A 22,423-nucleotide genomic window follows, 5' to 3' on the forward strand; every position below is an offset into this window, starting at 1 on the left:
GACGCGAAGGTTGCAGTCAGACACCCAGTTAGTAACCTGCGGCCCTTCTAGCGGTGGATGCTTTCTCATTGGGAGCCTCCGTCTGGGGGTCCACGACGAAGAGCAGACGTGTGAGAGAGCTTGGTGTGGCTCACTCAGCCTTCCGTTTTCCTGTTCTATTTATTTCTATTGAAGGTTTTCTTTTGAAAAATTGTTGGGCCCACCCATAGAATAATTGCCAGGTATTACAATGAATGCCCCTGTGCCCATCACCTAGATCCACCCACTGTCAATATTTAGCCATATTTGCATTTTCACTCCTTTTCTCTCTCACGGTCAACATCATCGTGATCATTACTTCTTTATTTTTGCTGAACTCTTTGAAAGTAACTTGGGGAGGATGTGTCCCTTTCTGCCCCTGAGCGCTGCAGCGCTCTCCCCTTAAGAACAAGGACATTCTCCCGCACAACCACGTTGCCATGGTGCGTTAGCAAACGTTCATATTCAGATCTCGCCCTTTGTTCCAGAACTGTGCTTTCTGGCCACTTTCACCTTCCAATCCAGGCTGTAACCGAGCACCACGCGTTGCATTCAGTGTCATGTCACACGAGTCTCCTTTAATCTGGAATGTACCTCAGCCTTTCTTTGCCTTTCATTTCATCAGCATTTGGGAAGAGTGCAGACCTGCCCTTTTGCAGTTTATCCCTCTACTCAAGTTTGTTTGACAGGATTCAACTGAGCTTTTATGCATTTTTGGAAAACCAGGGTTTTTAAAAATGAGAGAATTTTCCATTATAAAAAAAGACTTCACCTTTTAAAAAATTAACAGATTTGGCAACATCGGGCCCAGATTCCACATGGCATGCTATGCATAGTGTCCATCCACAGCCTCCAGTCTCAGAAGCTACACGTGTGTGAGCCCCACCGTGGCCCTGGACGTGCCCCTCACTGCTATGGGCCTTAGAGAACAGTCTCCCAAGTGGTAGAACCTAGAAGATTTGATCCTTTCCCTCTAACTCCATGGAAAACTATAAATAGATGCTTCCACAGCTGGAGGGAGAAGCATCCCAAAGAAGGACCACACCGTAAACAAGAGCGGCTGGCACATTGCAGGGATTTGTGCAACAGCAGGAGGAACAGGTGATAAAATGGTGCTTCTGAGAAGAAACTCATCCACCAAGGGTTTATCAATGACGGTGGTCTTTCTTAAGAACTCAGATGCTGACAGCTCTTCGTGATGGGAACGTCGGCCTCAGAGAAGGAAGGTCAGGCCCCCGTGGGTCGCCGTGGGTCTTGGCTAGGATGGGCCACCACCCCAACCATGTGTCACTAGGCTCTTACGTCACCCCCTAAGTCAGAGCTGTCATTCTCCCAGTTCAGATGCGTTCATGCTCAGTGCTGACCACCCAGCAGGTGTGATGTTCATATATTTTGAATAAATACATAACTTATTGAATAAATGCAAAGTAACTGGTTTTTTCTTCTCAACTAATTCTCTGACTCATTTCCAAAGAAGTGTTTCTCAACCTTCTTACACAAATATCCCCTTCCAGAAACACGTCCCATTTCACATACTGATTTGTACGCCCATTCCCCCAAAGGGCTATGAGAGGAGCTTCTCATTAGAGTTCTCATTAGTAATCACAACCTCATCTAAAAATCTCCACAGACTAAAAGTATTCTGTCACTCTTTGTTTTCAAGTTCTGTGAAGAAAGCTTCCACCCATAATTTTTTAATATTGCAAAATAGAATGTTCCTTTGTATTCTATATCACTACTGTTGTAGTTTGTGGTTGCCCACCCCAAAAAAGGGGAGCAAACGACACCCCTCCCCAGAACATCTCTGACCTAAAGCTTTAGGATGGAGAACCTAGTGGGGAAGCACCTGACCTCCGATGAGTCAGCATCGTGGTCACTGTTCTGAAATTTTCACCAGGAGCCTGGTCTCAAGGTCTAAAGGAGCCAGTCTCCTCGTAGGACATGGCCTCGAACATCCCAGTGTCTCTACATCCCATGTGGAAGAAGTGCTGACCTGCGGAAAGGGAAAACAGAAGGCCAAGAGAGCCAGCCACCAAAAATGCCGAACTTCAAATGAAATCGTGCATGTTCTTAAAAAATAAACAACACAAAAGGCATTTGGGGTGAGCTGGGCTGTTTATCTCCGTATCCACAGCGTGTTGCTTGATAAAGATCTTACTTGGAAACTTTCTTTTGCGGAGATCAGGACAAATTTTCCAGTTAATAATTACAGGTATTAGAAAACTCAGCTGATTTGGCTGTGAGACAACACAGGAAGCGTTTCCTCTTAATTTTTAGCCATGTAGTAATAACAGCATCCACCAGTTTCAAGCAAGATCAAATAGAAGAGCTGATTTGGATTATCCGGCATAATGGTCCAGTGTGTTCAATTAGCTGTGAAATCTTCTAATTTTATTCAGGCATATAAATCAAGTTTTTATGTGTAAGTGCATCCAACGGCATGTTTTCGACTAGCTTTAAACAGGCTTTCAGCCTAGCTGAGAGAGTTCGGAATGCAGGCTCTGGGGCCAGATACTTGGGTTCAAATCCTGCCTCTGCCACTTCCTGCCTGGGTCAGCCTCAAGCATTACTCACTCTCTCTGTGTCTCAGGTTGCTCCACTGAGCAAAGATAATAATGATCAAAGTACCCACAGTATGGGTTGGGAGGCTAAGTGGGTCAATTTACAGACTCTCTTAGGTCAGTTCCTGGCACATGGAAGTTAGAGATCATGATGGTGATGATGTTGATGGTGGCGATGATGATAATGGTGGTGACGATGGTGATGATGGTGATGATTCCCTTCATGTACACTGAGCACTTTGCACCTCTAGGTGCCATGCAAGTGTAATACATACAGATTTGGTTAATCCTCCTGGAACCATTATTGTCCGTCTCTTTTGATGAAAATAGAAGAGGCTTAGGGAAGTTAAGAAACAGGAGAGGACCTGGACCCAGGCCTCCCAGTTGAACTGAGGCCTCTCATGGCCAGGGTTGGGGGTGTGTAGATGGACAAGACATGTTCCCTGCCTCAAGGGGCCCATCCCTCCCCCCACCCTCTGACAGGCAGAAGGGTACAGTGTTCTAGCACTGGCATCAGGGAACAGCAGGTGTCTTTTGACCTTTAGAGACACTTGTCCCCTGGTTGGAGTAGACACTGTCACATCCGTATAGTTAAAGATAAATTGACACTCAGAAAGGTTACGTGGCTCATTCAAGGTCACACAACTGGACTTGAGAGGGCCTCCCGACTTCGATGTTCTGGCTGATGCTGTCCATGGCGCCATATCTCTTCCATCCCTGCCTTGGAGGCGCTGCACAGGCCCTGCTCAGCAGGACAATCCCAATGACCCAGGCACACAGTTGGAATGGCTGCCATGCTGGGCTGGGTTAAGATGACAGCTTGACAACTGGCCCACTTGCTTGGTCTTTATGACAAGCGTCATTAGCAGCTGTGTTTGAAATGGTGCAGAGACCTAACTTCAGGCAGAAACTGAGGGGCAGTTACTGTGTAAAACTGCCTGGAGAGCCAGGACTAGAGCCAGGGATTCTCCCATCAGGCCACGTGCCAAGCTCAAGGGTCTTGCCCCAGACCACACAGCCAGACTGTCATGGGCCAAACTCATCGCAGGCTCGTTTGGCTGCAAGGCTAATGCTCTTAACCACTTCCCCACATGGCCCTTCCTCACTGATTTTGCCTTGAAGGAAACCAATGGCTTGAGACAGAAAGTCCGGGAAATGCACATAAACTTCTTTTATGACCTATGATTATTAGATGCTGGTGATTAACGTTGGCTCTGGGATAACCAACACTATCTACATGTTTGTGTCCTATCTGAAGTCTGTCCAATAATGATTCACTGCTTAATTTAGCAGTGAGAGGACCAGGTTTCAGCTACCACCTCCAGTCTCTGCTCAAAGTTTTGCTTATTTAACTGAGGGTTGCTGTCCTAAACAATGGCTCTTAACACATTTTGCTTCATAAGGCTGATTGTCATTAGTCTTCTCACAATGCTCTTTGATTATTCTATGTGTACTTTGTAAGACAAAGTAGTTTTCTGTTATGTATGTATCTATCCTCTCTCTCTCTTTCTGTCTCTCTCTCTCCCTCTCTCCCCAGCCTCCTTCTGCAAAGGAATGGGAGACACTTGTTAAATAAACAGACCAATAGGTAGACATCCCCAATCTGCAAAGGCACCATCAACATTAGTCGTTGACATTTGAGACTTTCAGATCCACCCAGGTACTGCAGAATCCAGTTGTGAAATTGGTTTCATTTCTTCACTTGGAACACAAGCCATGCTTGTTAAATCAGTGAATCATCAGAACGGGCTCTGAAAGATTTTTGGCTATTCTAATATTCAGACCAACTTATAAAGATTTGCTATCCCTAAAGATGATCGAAGACAGAGTCCACACACAAATATCCTTGAAGAGGCAACAAGCAGGCAGTGTTCAAAGACCCTTTGTACCAGCATGTTGGGGACTCACAGCGCCATTAAAGTCAGTGGCTGGATTCCCTCTAAGGGGCCAATGCTTTAGAAATAATAATATGTAATTTAAAAGCCACAATTTATTGAGAGTGTATTCTTCATATTTAGTCCATCATGACTTGCATACAGATACGAAAATAGGTTGAAAGCATGCAGAAGTTTGCCCCAAATCAGGCAATCTTTGGATGCTGGAGTTGGGATCAGAATTCAGGTATGTCAGCCTCTGAAATCTGGGCCACGTTCAATCCACACTCACATCCATTATCTTACTGGATGCTTGTCCTCATGGGTGAGTGAGGGTTGGTCAGGTGGTGAGGGGCGGAGAGAATGTCAGTGTGGCTGGCGGAGGGGGTGAAGGGATGGTGGAGGGGCCAAGGGGAGGAGCTAGAAAGTTATGTAGCGGCCGTGGGTCCCCACTCTGCTCATTGAATCTCCGTGGGAAGCCCTTAAGAAATGTAGGTGATGCGGTCCCACCCAAGTTCAATTAACTCACAATATATGGGGGTAGGACCCCCAAGTAAATGTCAGTGGTTTTTTTTCAAAAGCTCCCCAAGGGGGTTCTAATGTGCAGCTGGGGGTCAAATCCCCCCGGGTGGATCGTGAAGGGATGCGTTGGTCACAGTCATGAGGGTTCCTGACTTGGTCCGTTTTGAGATACACTTTCATTTACAACTTTATTCCCAGGGAACTTTCCTTGTTCCACATCCAGGCTCAAAGCAGGGGGCTGCCACACAGGGTAGAGGCGGGGTGGAGGGCCGGGGGCTGAGTGACACCCAACAATATCTTCCTGGTCAACTTGAGAAGCTGCATAAACAAATCATGAAACTTTGCTTCTCCTCCACCTGGGGACTCTTGGTCTGCTGCCATGGAATTGTCAGCCTCTTAGAAAGTGTCTATCTGCTCTGGAGAGGCCGTGGGAATACAAAAGGCACACACGGCTCCAACCTGGAGCCGTCTCCCACCAGAGCCAGCGGCACAGAACAGCCACTTCTTGGCCACCTGGTCGACCAGCAGTGCTCACTGGGAGCCCTAGCTCCAACCTGAAGGCTGGAGCAGGGGGTGGGGGAGGGGGTCAGTTAGAGCTGCATTAATGCTCTTTATGAGTTTCCCTGGGGGCTTACAAGCAACAGGCTATGGGGAAACCCCACATTTCCAAAGCAGCTTGTTCCTAGACCTAATCTTGTCAGTTTTCCCCAGCAAATATACCAGCACAGAGGAAAAGCTTCCCTCTGAAATTGCTATCCCCACAGAAATTTAATTCTCTTAGAAAAATAACCCCTTTTCCTCTTCCCAGGAATTCCTTTTCCCTCGAAGAGGATTTTCACAACAAGCCAAGGTGTTTGGGGATCTCTTTAAACCATAGCGTCATCATTGGACTTTTGGGAAAGTAAAGACATCACCAAAATATAAATCTGGTCTCTAAATATTCAAAGTAATGAAATTAAAGAAGCCCTCAAGTATCATTTCTCTGCTTCCCATGTTAACCCCTGACATTCTATAAACATTGACATTCAGTGCTTATTTGATGGTAGTAGTGAAACTAGAGAGTTCACTGACTTTTGGTAGCCTAGTAAATTTTGTACAACATGACTGCAAATTCAGGGAAATAGAATGTTTGTTCCCTTTACTAAAGTCCATCTCTAAGATTTTATACCAAAGCGAAGTGGCATCAAAAGTTTAAACTCAAATGTGCAAGGATGTTCCCTGCTCGGTTATCTAACTCCCAATATCTGGAAAACCTCGAAGTGTCCTAGAACAGGGGTGGGGAACTCTCTCTTGAAGGGCCAGGCAGAAATCCTTTTTGGCTTTAGCGGGCCACGTACTTCTGGTCTCTGCCACAGCTCCTCAGCCCTGCCGACGTGGCGCAAAAGCAGCCACGGGCAACACGTGAATGAGTGCGTGTGACTCGTTCCAGGGAGACTCGATCTGGCCCCCAGACCATTGTTTGCTGCCCCGCTTCTATAGTAAAGGACGTGGTTGTCCGATTCTGAAACAATAAACTACGATGGACTATTTAGCAGCTGATTGAAGAGCCCACAGAAACTTGGGGAAATATAAATGATGGAACGTTAATGTAAGAAGGCAGAAAACCACATGTTTAGTCGCAATCGTAAAAGAATCATCATAAAAGGTGGAAGCAGGCCGAAAGGAGACGCGCCAGTGAAAAGGGGGTGAAGACAGCAGGGTGAGGGGGTAGCTGACGCCGTCCTGAGCCGTCAGGATAGAAGGATGCCAAGGTGCGTCCCACGGCCAGCTGACGTTCACTCTAGCACGTTCGTCGACTAGATAACATCGTTTGTTCACTCAGCTGTTTGTGAATTTATGTAAAGCTGTTTACTCGCAAGCGGTGAAGCGTCTGCTGGGCAGGGTTCTTGACCCGGGAACCTGCGAGCAGGTGCGCTGAGGGCAGTTGGGCAGGAGTCAGCCCGGGGAGTCCTGGTGACGAGCCTGATCTTCCCCCTGCAGCAGTGGCAGCCGTAGGCAGGTCTGAGAACAACCTTCCCTCTGTGCAGGGGCCACAGACTTGGAGGGAGGTGATGGTGGTTCATCCACCTGGGGCCCCCTGGGACAAACCCAGATTAAGGAGGGAGAGAGCTGGGCATGGTCTCCGACAGCAAAGGCTGGAGGCTCCACTGAGCACGAGAGACCCAGACCCGCGGCCTCGCCTCCACACCGCCCGCTGCCCCTTCCACGGGGTCTGCATCTTGTGGACGTGGGGCTGCTGCCAGATGGGCCTGTCTGACCGGCAATAAAGCGCACTGGGGGCTGGACTGGTCTCGCCGGGGACCTGGGACAGATTCAGATTTACATCCGCGAGCCCGCACGAGGGGCTGCAGTGTAAAACTCCAGGTGTCCACCCTGTAGATATTTCACGTGCAGTTTGGGAGTTTGGGAACCCTCGGAAGTGTTAGCATTTGTGCATAAAATTGCCTGAAATGCAGTCCAAATGTCCATAAAAAGTAACCAAATAGCTGTTTATTGTTACTAGTCCATGTTCTTCGAGCTTCCACGTTGGGCGTGGATCTAATTGGGTGCCGGCCGCGTTGGGGGTGACATCAGGGGTGCTTCCTGGGCACCTTGGGATCTGGTTTATCATGAAGCCGGAAGTCGGCAGTCTCCCCCTCGGCCCTGACATCTGACCAGGACATGTGGGGAAAGCCCCGGTGGGCCTTCCTGAGACTTTCTCCTCGAGGTATATTCCTGAAAACCTTGATGAGGGTCCAAGCCTGTCCATAAATTTGCCAAAATACAGAAAAAAGGAGCTTTAGGAGATGATACAGTTATCACCAGGGAGCCCTCCCCGGAACCCCCGAGAGCCCTTCGTTTCTGTTCCTGTTTTGGTAAAACACACCCAACACAGAGGCCACCATTTCACCCATGTTCAAGTGTGCAGTCCGGCGGCATTTAGCACGTCCACAGCGTTGTGCAGTCATTACCTCTAGTTCCAGGACATTTCCGTCACCCCCAAAGGAAACCAGCGCCCACTAGCAGCCACTCCCCAGCCCCTCCCCCAGCCCCCAGCAACCACCAGTCTGCTTCCTGCCGGTGGGCTTGCCTGTGCTGAATGGTTCACACAATGGAATCACACACTCGGCAGCCTTTGTGCCCAACAAGCACGTAAAGGGATGCCCACCGGGGAATGCAAATCACACCACCATGAGATACCACCTCACGCTCACTGGGATTGCTAGAATCAAAAAGAAAAGAAAAGAAAAGAACAAGTGCTGGTGAGGAGTCCGAGAAACGGGAACACCGTGCTCTATAGGCGGGGATGTGAGACGGTGCAGCCCCCGCGTACAACGGTAACTTGGGATTTAGGCCACAGGGTCTGTTCAGTGGGAAGGAGAGGGGCTGTGTTCGAGCCCCAGACACTCCCTGTAGGAGCCGTGTGACCCTAACCTCCTCTGACCTGTGTGAGTCTTCATTCCTCATTCCTGACCCGCCAAGATCCTGTGAGGCCCAAATAAGTCACAGGCACGGCCTGTAAAGGTGTCTGCGGTTGTCCCCTGAGCGCCCCCCCCCCCCCTGCCCCCGGGTTCTTTCCAGAATCTCCCCTTGCTCACTCCCCTCCACCCAGACCAATGGCTGGCTCTCCGTTTCTCAGACAGGCGTGCCCCACCCCCGGGCCTTTGCAGCCTCTTTACCCTTTCATTCCACTGTCACCGTGTCAGTGCCACCTGCCCCCTCCCTGCCCCTCAGCTCTCTCCATCACACTGACAGAGTAATAACTGACTTTATTTCTCGGGGTCATGAGGTCGCCGTGAGCCCTGCAGCATGAAGGCCATGCCCGTGGGCTCACCACCGTGTCCCCAGCACAGAGAGGGGCTCAGAAGACCCTGTGGATCGGAGGACGCACATCCCAAATGATGCACACGCCAGCAGGTCGGGTTCCTTGAGCACAGGAGGTCGGGGTGGCGTGCTGGGACACCCAGTCCCATCCCCACAAAGCCCAGTGCCCCCTCGCCAGTGGGAGGACAGGCCAAGGGCGAGCGTGAGCAAGGTTCTTGTTGGCGTGGAGCACGGGTTCCAGCTTTCGCAAAACAAGGGGAATTTCTAAGAACACCTGGTTGGAGCTGGACCCTGGAAGGGGTGGGACCGGGTCCCCGGATGGTGTGGGAATCCTCTCTCCCCACACCCCGTGTGTGTCTGTGTTTTGCTTCACTGACCTTCTCCCCTGAGTCCGTCTCCCCTGCTACGGGGGACGTTTTCACAGCAGTGTACATACTGTCTAGGACGTAAGGCTGGACTCCTCTCTTGGTCCCAGCTCCAGGTTCTCAGGGAGGGGACTGACTTCTGGTTGCCCCACTTGGGGTCAGGCTGCTCCCTGGACCTGCCGCCTGTGGCTGGGGCTGTGTAGGGGGGGTCAGCACACTGTATAGATGGCTTCAGTGGTGGGAGCAGTGGCACCGGGGTGACGGGGCAGTTACGGGAAGCGGCTGAAAGCGGAGACGCTAACCCTCAGGTCCCTCGTCTCTCCTTCCTTTGTCCACGCTTCCGTCCGATACTTAACTGAGCTCCTACCATGTGCCGGGCACTTCTCTAGGGCCTGGAGATACGTCCGTGGACAAAATACACGGACATTCCTACCTTCAAAAGCCTGCCTACAACCTAGCTGAGGAAGGGCTCCACTAACAAGTAAACAGGTCCGTTCATTTGTGTTGGGGGAGCCAGGGCTCTAACAAGCATCCGGCGGGTGAGGAGACATGGTGGGGGCAGCGGGCAAGGTGGACAGGGAGGCCTCTGAGTGGGGACGCTTGGCAGGTACATGGGTGAATGGAATGGGCCAGCTGGGCCAGCTGCGCTCTAAGCAGCGGCCCAGCACATACAAAGGCCCTGTGGCAGGCAGGTCATGCGTGTTCCAGGACAAGGAGAAGACCAGTGGGCCTGGAGTGGGGACAGAAGAAGCATATGGCACTGGGTTTGTGGCTTTCCAACCTCTTCACGGGTGTGTCCAACTCTGCAGCCGCGATGAATTGTCTCTGGGGCCTCGATGTCCCCACGTGGCGGGGTGGCAGTAGGAGCCCCTCCTAGTCTGACCGTGGGGCCTGAGGTCACACCGGGGGCTGTGGGGAAATATAAGGCCACAGTTGTGCGCCCGCGAGGATTAGGGGCTCATTCTTCACGGAGATCTGCGGTGACAGTCATGGCCCAGGGGCGGGAGCCACAGCCAACGTCCCACCCACGGCTCGCAGCCTGTCTCCACCGCCGGGACCCCCGGGTTGGAAATGAGGGCATTCCAGGGGGTGATCTGTGTGCTCATGGAAGGACAGAGGGAACCACATGGTGGACGAGACCACTCGCCCGCCGGCCCCTCGGCTGCATCCCAAGTAGGAGGCAGGAACCCTTGACAGGACAACCTGAAAGATGGGTCCCCACGGGGCCATCCCGATAATCTGCTGGGGGCCTCTAAGCCCCAGAAAAGGCCACAGCCCTAATAAGGGCCTCGCCCTGTGGGTCCCAGGGGCCTTGTCAATCAGGGCAGAGGCAGGGGCACAGGGACGGGTCAGGCTGCCTTGAAAGAAAGCCCCGTATTGTTTTTGAAGAGCAGCCCATTTGCACCCTGGGTTTTACCGGCTGTGTGGCCACCCGGCCAATTTAGCATGTGCTGGGAGCTGGGGAAGACAGGAGGAGGAACAGCCCTCCCGGGCCTTAGGTAGCCCGTGCTCATGCCCGGGGGTGCGGGGGCAGGGGAAGGGGCACATTTTTATCCCATACTTGGTGATATGGTGGGCTTCAAGTTCCTCTTGTGCTCTCGTTTGTCAGGACCTAATGAGAGACCCCAAAAGGATTTAGAAATTTCCCTTTCCCAAGGACAGGAAATAAATGGGAAAGTTCTAGGGAATTAGGGGAAAACCCATTGCAGGGAGAGAAAGTGGCCTTTGTTGTCTGCTTGTGTGAGGGTGTGATTGTGTGAGTGTGTGTGTGTGAATGTGTGTGACGGTGTGAATGTGTCAGAGTGTGAGTGTGTGTGAGGGCGAGGCCTCACCTCCCGGATTCGCTTGCTGGCCTTGAGGCCATGCCGTCCTGAGAAGGTTAATTTTGGGGAGTGTTCAGAACCTCCCTCGTGACGAGGATTCATTCCTTGAAGCTCTCAGCTTTGAATAAACAGTTTGTCTCTCATCAGGCGTTTGGATGGGAGAGTAAAAGCACTGTGAGCGAGTGTAAATGCCGATTAAATGGTAAGGGTATAAGGAATAAACAGATCCTCGTGCACCGTGAATACCCTCACTCATTTCTTCCATATGGCGCTCCAGTCTGCAAGGGGGAGGGGGAGGGGGAGGGGAGGGGAAGGAGGAGGAGGAAGGCGCGGCGGCTCAAGTGTGCACAGCCGGGCTCAGCGTGGACCTGCTTCTCTGTGCAGACGCTGCAGAGCGTCTTGCAGACCAGAACAGACTCGCTGGGAACAGGAGGGCTTTGTGTCCGCCCGCACGCAGCCATTCATTAATTCATACCGTAAAGAGAAGCCGTGCGAGCCGCGACGGGGAGATAGAAGTAGTTTTGGAGCAGTAAGGCCTTCGCGTAAAACAGGACGGTGAGTCCCTCTCGCTGTTAGGATGGAGCCCACTCCCTGCTCAGCGGTTCCTCCAGGGCGGTTCCCCCAGACGCCGGCAGAATGGGTGGCCTCCTGCCCCTGCTCACGCAGACGCAGACGGCAGCCTGCTCGTCCCGCGTCCCACACTTTGTCTTCTGTCGCTCAGCAGTCTCTCTTGGAATTCACGCTGCTGCCACATGAGCAGAGCCTTGTTCTTTTTAACCAGCTGCATAGTACTCCATGTTTGGACGCCCACAATGCATGGAGCCCCGTCTCCCGATACTGGACGTTTGGGTTGTTTCCAATCTTTGGTTATTACAAACAATGCTGGCACAATATTTTTATCTCTTTGTACTGGTAGAGTCTTGTGTTCTTAAATGTTTGATAAATACTAAGTCTTTTTGAAAGATGCAAACGAAATTCATGGCCCGTGGCAGTAGCCCATGGGGGTGTATGGCTCGGATCTCCCCGCCGCAGCGAGTGAGGGCAGCTGGTGCCTCCAGCTGTGGTGACCGCAGGGCCTGCCTTGACTTTCTGGCCGAGGCTGCATGCCTTCTGGGCAGCCGATGGCCAAGCACGGCAGAAGCACAAGGTCCCGCCATTTCTGCCAGCAGGGACACCCTCCAGGGGCCTCGTCCCTCAGGGCTCGCCATCAGCCTGGCGGAGACCTTCCCGGAGCTGCACGGAAGGCCGAGGCTTGGGGTTACCCACACTCCTTGCGTTCACGGGTCCAGGCTCTCCCACCTCCTCGGGCCCACTGTCCCGGCCCACCCAGCACAGCCCTCCCGTCCCGCTCCATCCCGGCTACAGCTTCCCTGGGGCCCCGGACGGACACATCTCAACACGCGAGGCTGCAGTCAGGGAGCAGGGGCCACGGCTGAAAGTTTCAACCCCCAATCTTGTCCAGATCTCTCGTTTCATAACCAGAGAAGTGAGGCCCAGAGAGGGTAAGTGACTTGCCCAAGGCCACATAGTCAGTGATCTCCGACCTTGGGACACCAGCTGACCTTGTATGTCCCCCACCCTCTGCCGAGTTTGAGCCAGGAGCAGACACACGTGGCCTGTGCCACCTTTTCTACTTTGCCAGATTTTCTCAAACTTCCCTTAAAAGAGACGGGGGTTGTGTGCCAGTCCTTGGACGGCCTGTGTACTGTTGTCCCCAGGGCGCCACTCCTGTCTCAACTACAGAAGGGCCAAGGGCCAGGCAAGGGGACTTGGAACATCCCGTGCTGTGGGGTCACTGGGCGCCGGGCTCCCCAGCTGTGCTCAGGGCTGACAGTTGGCGAAGATCCTTGGGTTTGGGCGGCAGACCAGAGGTGCGGGACAGGGAGAGGCGGGAGGAGGCGGCACTGCCGCGGGCTCCCAGCGCCACCTCCAGGGGCTCGTAAGTCAGGGAGACTGGGATTCTGTCTACACACGGGAGCTTCGGACTGCAGGCCGTTTACCACGTGCCGAAGTGGCCTCATCAGCCTGCCCGCCCAGCCAGGGCTGACCGACTTCCACGATCACTTCGCATGGGCGGCCAGAGGGCAGCCTCAGGCCCAGCCGCAGCCTGCGCAGGGCTTGCCCAGCACGGACTCCGGCGGGGTTCGGGGGCTTGCCTGGTTTGGCCTGCAGCCAGAACAGGACGGCTCTGGCCCTGCGCTGAGGGGGAGCCGTGGAGGAGGAAGGGGGATGGGGCCACACATGCCTCTGTGCCCCTGGGGGCAGCGGCCAGCGTCCACCTGAGTCCCTCGGCTCAGCACGAGGGAGCTCCTGCTCATTCGATGTTTGTCCCCCGAGTGAATGGAGGAGACAGGCAGGGCAGAGGGAGGGGGAGGACGAAACTCCTCCTGCCCTTGTCCTTGCTCTCGGCGCGGGGGGTTGGCATCATTTTAAATCGTGCCGACCTCAACCTTGTGCCCAACTCTGGACCCTGCCTGTCTGGCTGGGCAAGCGCTGGCTGAGCCCCTGCTGGGTGAACATGGCCGTGGCCAGCGGCAGACCTTCCGTGGAGGTCAGCACCCAGTGGGGGCCCTGTGGACACCCCAGTGGAGGGCAGAGGCCTCAGTGTCTGTGCTCGCCCTTTTCTGGCACTGGCGTGGAGGTGGACACGTCCAGCTCCTGTCCTCCACTGGACAGACGCCATCCCCACCCCAAAGTGTGTGTGCAGGGAGCTGAGGAGGACACACGTGGGTGAACATGCATGTGTGTGCAGGGCTGTGAGCACGTGCAGGACTTCGGATTTGCTGAGGGCTGTCCGCTGCGTGGGCCCTCAGGGAGGCCATCAGCCCTCTGTGGTTCCTGGCACCCCTGGTCTGGCCAGGGGACAGTGAGTGACGTTTTGTCTCTGGGCCCCTTGGCTGGGAGTGGCAGTGAGGGGGCAGGGAGCCTGGCACCGTGTGTAGTGGGGCTGACCTCCTCCTCCTTGAAGTAAGTTCTGACGTCAGCTTGCAGGCCCCCAGCTAAGAACAGTACAGAAGGAAAAAATCCTTGAAAGAGCAGTTAGGCCACCTGTGGATAATGCTGCTTCCACGTCGCAGCGGCGGGCTCGCGCAGGGGCTTGTAATGCTCAGCCGACTCACACTCACACTCACAGTGACACACACTCACCTTTGCCTTTGCTGGGGGGTCGCCCAGGCTCCAGGTGCAGTGGATGCCACCGGCCCATTTTCAGCAGTGGCCCAGCAGGCCGCTGGGACTGGGGCAGGTGGTCTGTGAGAAGGCTGTGAGGGAGATAACCGTCTTTCAGCCAGAGGGCATCGCCTGGTTTGGAGTGAGAGGAACTGATGCTGGGAAATTGGCACCGGTGTTAAAACCATCCCTTGCGTTTGCTGTCAGATCTACTTGGGTTTTGCAAGGACCACTCCTGCTGCTGGGCTGAGATCGAGGAAGGGGGAGCAGGGAGATGCGTGGGACGGGGGGAGGCCAGTGCCATGCTCCCGGTAGATTCAGGCCAGCGGTGACCGCGGATTTGCAGGTGGAGGGAACCCTGCCCCGTGCAAGGCTGCCCAAGCGCCGGACGGGTGGGTGGGTGGATTCCAGGGGACACAGCTGGAGGGAGGTCAGGGGAGAGGGCTGAGCTCTGTTTGGAAACAGCACAGAGATGCTCGGTGGAACTCTGAGAGTCGAAGAAGAGGCCTGGTCCAGCTTTGGAGCAGGAGGAGGGCCGGCCCAGGCCCTGGGGAGCCCTGCTGTTTCAGGGTCAGGCATGGAAGCGTCAGCCCAGGAGGGAAGCTGGAGGGGTGGGAAGGAAGCAGGGGAGCACAGGGAACGAGCAGGACCACCCTTGCTCTGAGACCGTCTGTGGCTCACGGGATCCATTCTCTTCCCGGATGGGAAGCCCCGTGGGGACAGGGTGGGTTCATCTTATCCACCGTTATGTCCCCAGAGCATAAGAGCATATGAGAGGTGGCGGCAGGCATCTGCTGAGCAAATACCACTGGGCCGACACGGCTAACGAGGCAGTAACATCCTGCGAGACCCTGGGCCGCTCAGTGTGCTGTGGGGCCTTCAGGAGGCTGAGCTGCTCCACCCTGCACCCCAGGGACTCAGCCGCCCCACCACCCACCATGCGTCTCGGGGGAAACAGAAGGAAAGAAGTTCCAGGCTTTGCCGGCTGGTCACAGCACCCCTCCATCTCCTGTAGACGTGGCTCGGTGGCCGCCTCCCCAGGACCCTCCACAGCAGGGAGGCCCCACCTCTGCTTTGCACGTGCTCTCCCCCTTTTTGAAAACTGCTTTTCTCTTGTCATCAGAGAGACACAGTTGGTGCTTCTGTGTCAACGCAGATAGAGCCTGCCCTTAGATCCCGTCTCAACGCTGGAGTCACAGGCCAGGCTAAATTAAAAAAGCAAAACGTGTCTGACCCGATAGCTGACTTCATGTGCAGTGGAAAAAGCAAAAAATAAACACTGAGAGTTGATGACATCTGTACCATCTGTGGGCATGGTGCCCAGACAGGGCAAGAGCGAGGGAAGGGTCCACGCCCCTGCCCTGCACACAGGGCACCGGTGGGTCTCTTCAGCGGCCAGGAGCAGGTTCCACCGGAGGCTGTGGTCTCTACTGTAGAAACTGCCCTCCCCCGGCACCGTGGACCTCGGTGCGCAGGGCACACGACCTGTCACCCAAGCCTCCAAGTTCTCAGAGAACGCCCACCACCTGCTTCCGTCTGCTTGTCTGAGAAGCGGCCCAGGGGGCAGCATCTCCCCGTTTCATTTTTATCTTCGGTTTTTTCTTGCTCAGACGCTCTGCAGGATGAGTTTTGGAACTGGCTTTGGTCTGCACGGTAAGAAGTCACTGCAGTACTGATGAGATATGGTCACCTGGTGATCAGGGAGGGTTTTGCCCTGATTTCGTGGAGGAGGAAAGAGAGCGCTGGGGAGCCAGGCAGCAGCCCTTCCGCCCCTGCACTGTGGCCCCGGCTGCAGCTGCGGGGGCCGCTGCCTCCCTCCCGGCTGCCCTGTGACTAACCCTCCTGCCACGTCTTCCATGACTCTTTTGATGAACATTTGCTTGGCATTGACTTCGAATTGACACCCTCCTCTCTCATTTTTTTACTCAACGTCATCATAAACAGTACAATTATTAGCGTGGGTTATGTCATTTTTTTTTCTTAAAATACATTATTATAAGTACAAACCAGTTAATACATTTCAGATGCGTCACCCACGCACCATGAAAGTGCCTCGAGGGCCTCCGGGGAAGCATGTCCATCTGGGAGCTGCTGGGCCAGCCGGCAGAGGGCTGGAGGCTGGGGTCCCTGGGCTGTGAGGTGACCTGCTCCTATTCTACCTCCCCAAGGGACTATCCCTAGATACACTGTCAGACCTCTACCTGGAACACGATCGTCTGAGTGTGCTCAGCATTTTATGGGCATACAGCATATAGGCAGAAGAGAACCCAGACCCCCGACCCGTGCCCCCAGCCCCACGTGTGTCTCTACGTGTGAGCTCCACGAGGACAGGGGTCTGGGTCTGTCTTGCTCCCTGCTGTGTCCCCAGCACCTAGGACAGTGCCTGGCACGCACTAGGTCCTCGGTACGTATCAATGGAATACATGTGTGCGTGGGTGAAAGAGGGAGCTGGAGTTTCCCCCCACAGTCTGTTCCTCTCCAGCCTCCAGGCCTCACTGGGCTACCATGCAGTGTGGTTGTGTCACCCCTGCTCAGAGCATCCTAATGACTCTCTCCGGTTTTCACAATGCTGTAGAACTGTGTCCCCCACGCTCTGCTCCGCCGCACTCAGATTCACACGTTGAAGCCCTAACCCCAAATGTGGCAGTGTTCGCAGGTGTAATTCCAAGGTGATTAGGTTTAGGTGAAGTTAAGAGGTTGAGGCCCTCGTGACGGGATCAGTGCCCTCACAGAAAGAGGAGGAGGACGCAGGGAGAAGGCCGTTGTCTATAAACCAGGAAGAGAGATCTCACCATGGACCCAAACATGCCGGCGCCTTGATCTCATGCTTCCGGGCTCCAGAGCCGTGAGAAGCGTGTCTGTGGTTTTGGTCCCCCAGTCTGCGGTACTTTGTCACGGCAGCCTGAGCTAAGACCACGACCTTACGATGGTCTTCAAGGCCCCAGCTCCTTCCACCTGTGAGCCGCACCTGTGCCCTCTCCTCCCTGCTGGACCGTCCGCGTTGCCTTGGATGTGCCAGGTTCTCGCCTGTCAGCATTTCCACAAGCTGCCCCCTCTGCAGGGACGCTCTCCCTCTGTTTATCACCTGGCCAACTCCTTTGGGGCTCAGTTTACCCCTCACAGCCTGGGGACGCCCGTGCTGACCACCGTCTCCACCCGCTACCTTCCCCTGCACCCCACAGCACTGTGGGGTTGCCCCTTTGTATCAGCGGATGGGCGAGTGACAACCCCAGAGCCCAGGAGACGTCACACAACGAAGGTCTACTTCTCACTTGGGGTCCATGTTCAAAGAAATTCCTTGGGGCCTTGTTCCCCATCCCCAGTTAGGGACCCGGGTGGGCGGAGGCTCCGCTCTGGGCACAGCCAGGAGGAGAGAGAGTGTCGCGAGCTCAGTCCTGCCCTAACTGCCTCTGACCCAAAGTGCCAGGGGTCACTGCTCACGGCCCATTGGTCAGACCTAATCACCTGGCCCCAGCCTACCTGGGAGGGGGAAGAGAAATACACGCACTCTTCTGTGTGCTCAGGAAAAGAAAATACAACGGAATGGTTTCTGCCGTCACCCGTCGTAGAATGCTCCTGTTAATTTCTGCTCACTCCCTGGCCCAGACCGAAGTTCCTCTGGTCCCTGGATTTCAGGTTTCTCCCCAGTTTTGCCCTGGGCACATAGCATGGGGCCCTGCTGAGGGACCATGAAGGTTTGCGAAGGATCCGCGTGGAGCACAAGCCCAGTCAGGACCCACGGCCAGCTGCTCCCAGCGGACACCTGAGGCCCTGGGTGGTGCCCTGGTTTCTCAAATGCTCTGCACTGTGTGCCAACAGCAATCGGTCGTTTCTTCACCCGTCTACCCTCCGCTTCCACGTCACTGGAAAACGTCGAGGACCTATGGAAAATCCTAAACACACTCCGTCTGTCTTGTCTGTTTTCCATTTTGTGTTTGTGCTGTTTTTTGTACGATAAACAAGGTAAAAGCAAAGAGATAAACAGCGTGAGGTTTAAAGGGTTTTTAATGAATGAACAATACCTAACTGTTCTGAGAATGTGAATCCTTAGTTTACATTGATAGTTGGAAAACACAGCATTTGGACGGCAGCCAGTTTTCCAGGGTGAATAAACACCTCGAGAGGGACAAATATTTTTCACAGACCATCAGTGAAACAGAGGCTCAAATATTTAAAAGTAAATACATAAAAAGGGAAGAAATAAAGAAAAGAAAAGGCAAGGTGACCCTGCTGAACTTCAGTTTCCAAATGAGCTAAAAAACAAGTTTTTATAGTTATGTTTACTGCTTCCAAAGAAACAAAACCTTTTATTTTAACTCCTCTGTGCCACTGCTCCCAGAGTGAGTTTTTCTAAAATGTCTGGAGATTGGACGAGGGTCTGCACTCTTCAGGCCTCAGTTTCCTCACCCGTGAAATGGAGACAATTATAATTCCTCATTCACAGGGTAATTATGAGAACTAAAGAGGTTAATGTATACAAAGGGCTTAGACCGGGGCCTGGCACCTGTGAGTTCCATATACGTGTTAGTCATCACCACCATCATTGTCATCTCCATCACTATCACCACTGACATTACTATCACCATTGCCATTATCACCACCTTATCATTATCATCACCACCATCACCACCATCATCACCATCACCACCATCATCACCATCACTATCACCATCACTATCACCACTGACATTATTACCAGCATCCCCAGTATCACCATCGTTCTCATCATCACCACCATCACTATCACCACTGACATTATTATCACCATCGCCATTATCACCATCTTATGATTATCATCACCAGTCTCATTACCACCACCACCATCATCACCATCGTCACCCGTCTCACTACCATCATCATCGTCATTATCAACAGTTACAAACCGCATCTGATGGAGGCAGTGAAAGTAGCTATCAGGGACCCATCCCCCGGTTGATATCAGACAGTGACCATCCAGTGGGACGTAAGTGTGACTGTTGAGCATAGACCTAAAATATGAGTATATTGCTGTTCTCCTGGCTTCGCCCCAGTGAGGCACAGCACGCATGTCCACACACTTCATACACCCACACACTCGACCCCCTTCTGAAAATCCTCTGTACCACTTCTGCTCCGCTGTGAGGATGGCGACATAAAGGCAGCTGCTAGGCTGGGCAGTTCTCAAGAATTCACGCAGTAGCAGAATGCCTCTTCTCGATCCACCATTGCCAGGCTTGCAGAAGCACATGCTCCAAACTGTCAACAGTGGCCGCCCCCAGGAGCAGCATTAGAAATAGGGTGCCCGCAGGTCCCTAGCTTGTGCCTGGTTTCCCCCTGGTGTCATTACTCATAGCATGGCCGGCTGGCGTTAAATATTGACTACCGAGCAGGAAGCTGGACAGCCCCACCCCCAGCTACTTGTGTCATGACGGTCCGACTAGTGGTGGTGAGAAACTGAATCACTCCTATGGGAGACGTAACACGCAGAGGCCTTCTCCCGGGACGCGGTCCCATTTTCTGGGGAGTGTAAGGCAAGGCTTGCACAGGAGCACTTGGGCCGGCTCCGTCTGCTTGGTGCCTCTATCCGGTGATATCTCTCCACGTGGGAGCGGAAAGAAATGAACCCAGGAACCATGCCCAGGAATGAATCGCTGTGTCTGCAACTTTATACTCATTAGAGTTTTAATAAACTCCTGCTTGTTTTTATAGGGATTTTTTTCCACCACCTTTGAACTACCTTAAAACAATGAAGTGCCCTCTTCACGCAGGTTGGCCCAGTGGGAAGACTGACCTTATTTCGATTCTCCTACTGAGAGTGACGACTCAGCCTCAAGCGTCAGGGCTGCCGTGATCGCATGAGACACGGAGTTCAGCCTCTGCAGTGACCCCTGGAAGAGGAAGCAACTGGACGTTTCCTCTGCACATTGTCTTGTGCAAAGATACAAGTAAGGGATATTTGTATTGGTTTGTTTTTTCTTCTTTGAATGCCAGAAAAACTTGCTAAGTTTAAGGAAAAATGGAGGAAAAAACCTGCATTATTAAGTTTTAATGGATAATCATGTTCAAACCAAAGACCCGTGTCTGCGCCGTGGCCGTGACCGTCCTCACACCGAAAGGCCTGAGCACACTTTGGGGGCACAGATTTCAGATAAGCCAGCTCTCGTGCTTAACACCCGAGGATGCTCCCTGTTACCTGAGCAGTGGCTCCCTACCTGGTGCACCTTGGCATCACCTGTGCGCTCGCTGTTCCCTGGAACGCTCTTCCCGTCTCTTCCCTGAGGTTTGGCTTCGGGAATTTCTAGAGACAGTGATCGTGCTAATCGTCCTGTGTGGTGCTCTGCTCATCACCTGTTTTTCCTGCTTGTTTACTTGTTGACTTTCTGTTTTTTCCCACCTGGAGGGTAAACTCCACAAGGGCAGGGACTCAACATTGTAGTTTCGTTTCTGAATGAATGAATGATAGAATATAATGTACAATGCTCCTGTTCTTAAAGGCACAGTGCTCCGTGCGTCGCAGGAGAGCAGGCTGGGTGGTCTCCAAGTCCCCTTCTGTTTTTTTGATCCCAACGGTCAGGTCCAAGTCTCATTTAAAACCTCCTTTCTCTCCTCCTGGATGGAATCCACAGTACCAAACTCAAATCCGCTTCCCTCAGAAAACCTCTCCTAGGCCTCTCCCCGTGCCCTCTCTGATCCTGCACCCAGTGAGCAAGCATACACTGAGCGCCAGCTGCATGCCTGCACCGCACTTGGCTGGAGGTTCAGCCGTGAACAGCATTGTCTCAGACACGCAGGCTGGCCCCCGTGGAACAGAGCACAGATGCAAGGAGCAAGGGGCTCACGGAGCTTTGTGGGTTAGGAATCTTCCCTCCCATCACTGGCTCCTGTTCTAGCCTGAGTTAGGGTCTTCTGAGTGGCACCCAAAGCATCCTGGTACTAATTTTCCCAAGCCATTTCTTTGTGTTTAAGACACTGTCCTTCATTCCAACTGGAAGCCTACAGAGCTGCTCCCAGGCCAGAAAGCTACTGTGTGGGGCTTTCTCTACTTCAGACAAAAGTCCTGCTGCCTGAATAGTCAACAGTTCCGTCCAGCTCAAGGGAAAGGAAGATTGTTGAGACACAGCTGCCTTCACAGGGGAGCTGACAAGCAGGTGGAAGGTAGATGTTTTGGAGGGAAGGGCCCAGTTAACAAGATGAGGGAGGAAACATCCCTGTTGTTATTTCTTCTTAGATTCATAGTCCATTTAACCAAGGGTGCTGACGGGGAGTATTTGGATAGAAATATTAGATGCTCCGAAATCAATGCCTAATACCCTGCCAGAGGGACCCAGCTTCTGACCATCGTGCACACTCATACCCACACACATACACACTCACACACACCTTTACAAGCTCTCACATACTCACACACATACCCCTACACTCATTCATACACTTATACAAACTCTTATGCGCACACATGCACACACTGCAAGAGATATAATCGACCCGAGTCACCCCCCATCTTTTTTCAATTTCTAAAAAGCTACATTTACCAAAATAAGTAAAACATGTGAGGTGTGGGATCCACCTTGTTGAAGGACTGGGTTTTATTGGTCAACTGGTAAATCAAAACACATGGAAAAGTGCTACATTTAGGAACATACTGCGACTGTATTACCCCCTCGTTTTACTGGTTCATCCCTAATCGGAACCAGCTGGCAATAAAGAAGCGAGTTCATGGGAATCCACCCTTTGTTGAAAGCGGGGCCGGGGGGATGCTGGAGGCCGATGAGCACGATGAAAACAGCTGTAATTGACTCACGAGGTCAGGCTCTGGGTAGAACTCGGGGACAGAGGTGACACTACAGCTGGTGCATAAAATGCCGGGCTCCCGGTTGCCTATAACTGTGTACAGAGGAGGCAGAGAGAAAGGCGCCGTTTATGAGGCTCCTCTCACTGTCTGCTCCCGCTGACCTGACTCAGCCTTGCTCTAGAATCTCACAATTACTCCGGGATGCTTGTTGACATTAATCACCATAATGGTAACGATGGCACTCGCGATGGTGATTATGATGATGATGATGATGGTAATGGTGATGGAGATGATGATGGTGATGGAGATGGAGATGGAGATGATGATGGTGATGGTGGTCATGACGGTGCTGATGAAGATGGTGATGATGGTGACGGTGGCAGCAGTCAGAAACTTCAAACAGGCTCCACAAAGCATGTGGAGCATCTCTACATCAAAGCGCTGCAATGTTAATTATGTGAGCCTTGTAACCTTGACAACATTAATTGAACAACTTTCCATTTTCCTTGTGTTTTAT

At 52.9% G+C, this 22,423-nt stretch overlaps 1 non-coding gene across 1 annotated transcript in view; it reads left to right on the forward strand.

Moving 5' to 3' along the window:
* Positions 1 to 6,335: 6,335 nt before the first annotated feature.
* LOC101274056 (uncharacterized) overlaps positions 6,336 to 22,423 on the forward strand; it is a 116,334-nt gene continuing 100,246 nt past the window's right edge. The window contains exons 1-2 of the transcript XR_007474541.1: positions 6,336 to 8,292; positions 19,883 to 20,059. This is a non-coding gene — a transcript (uncharacterized LOC101274056). The remainder of the gene's footprint in view (positions 8,293 to 19,882; positions 20,060 to 22,423) is intronic.

The sequence above is a fragment of the Orcinus orca genome, chromosome 20 (genome assembly GCF_937001465.1).
Source record: "Orcinus orca chromosome 20, mOrcOrc1.1, whole genome shotgun sequence".
Classification (NCBI taxonomy): Eukaryota; Metazoa; Chordata; class Mammalia; order Artiodactyla; family Delphinidae; genus Orcinus; species Orcinus orca.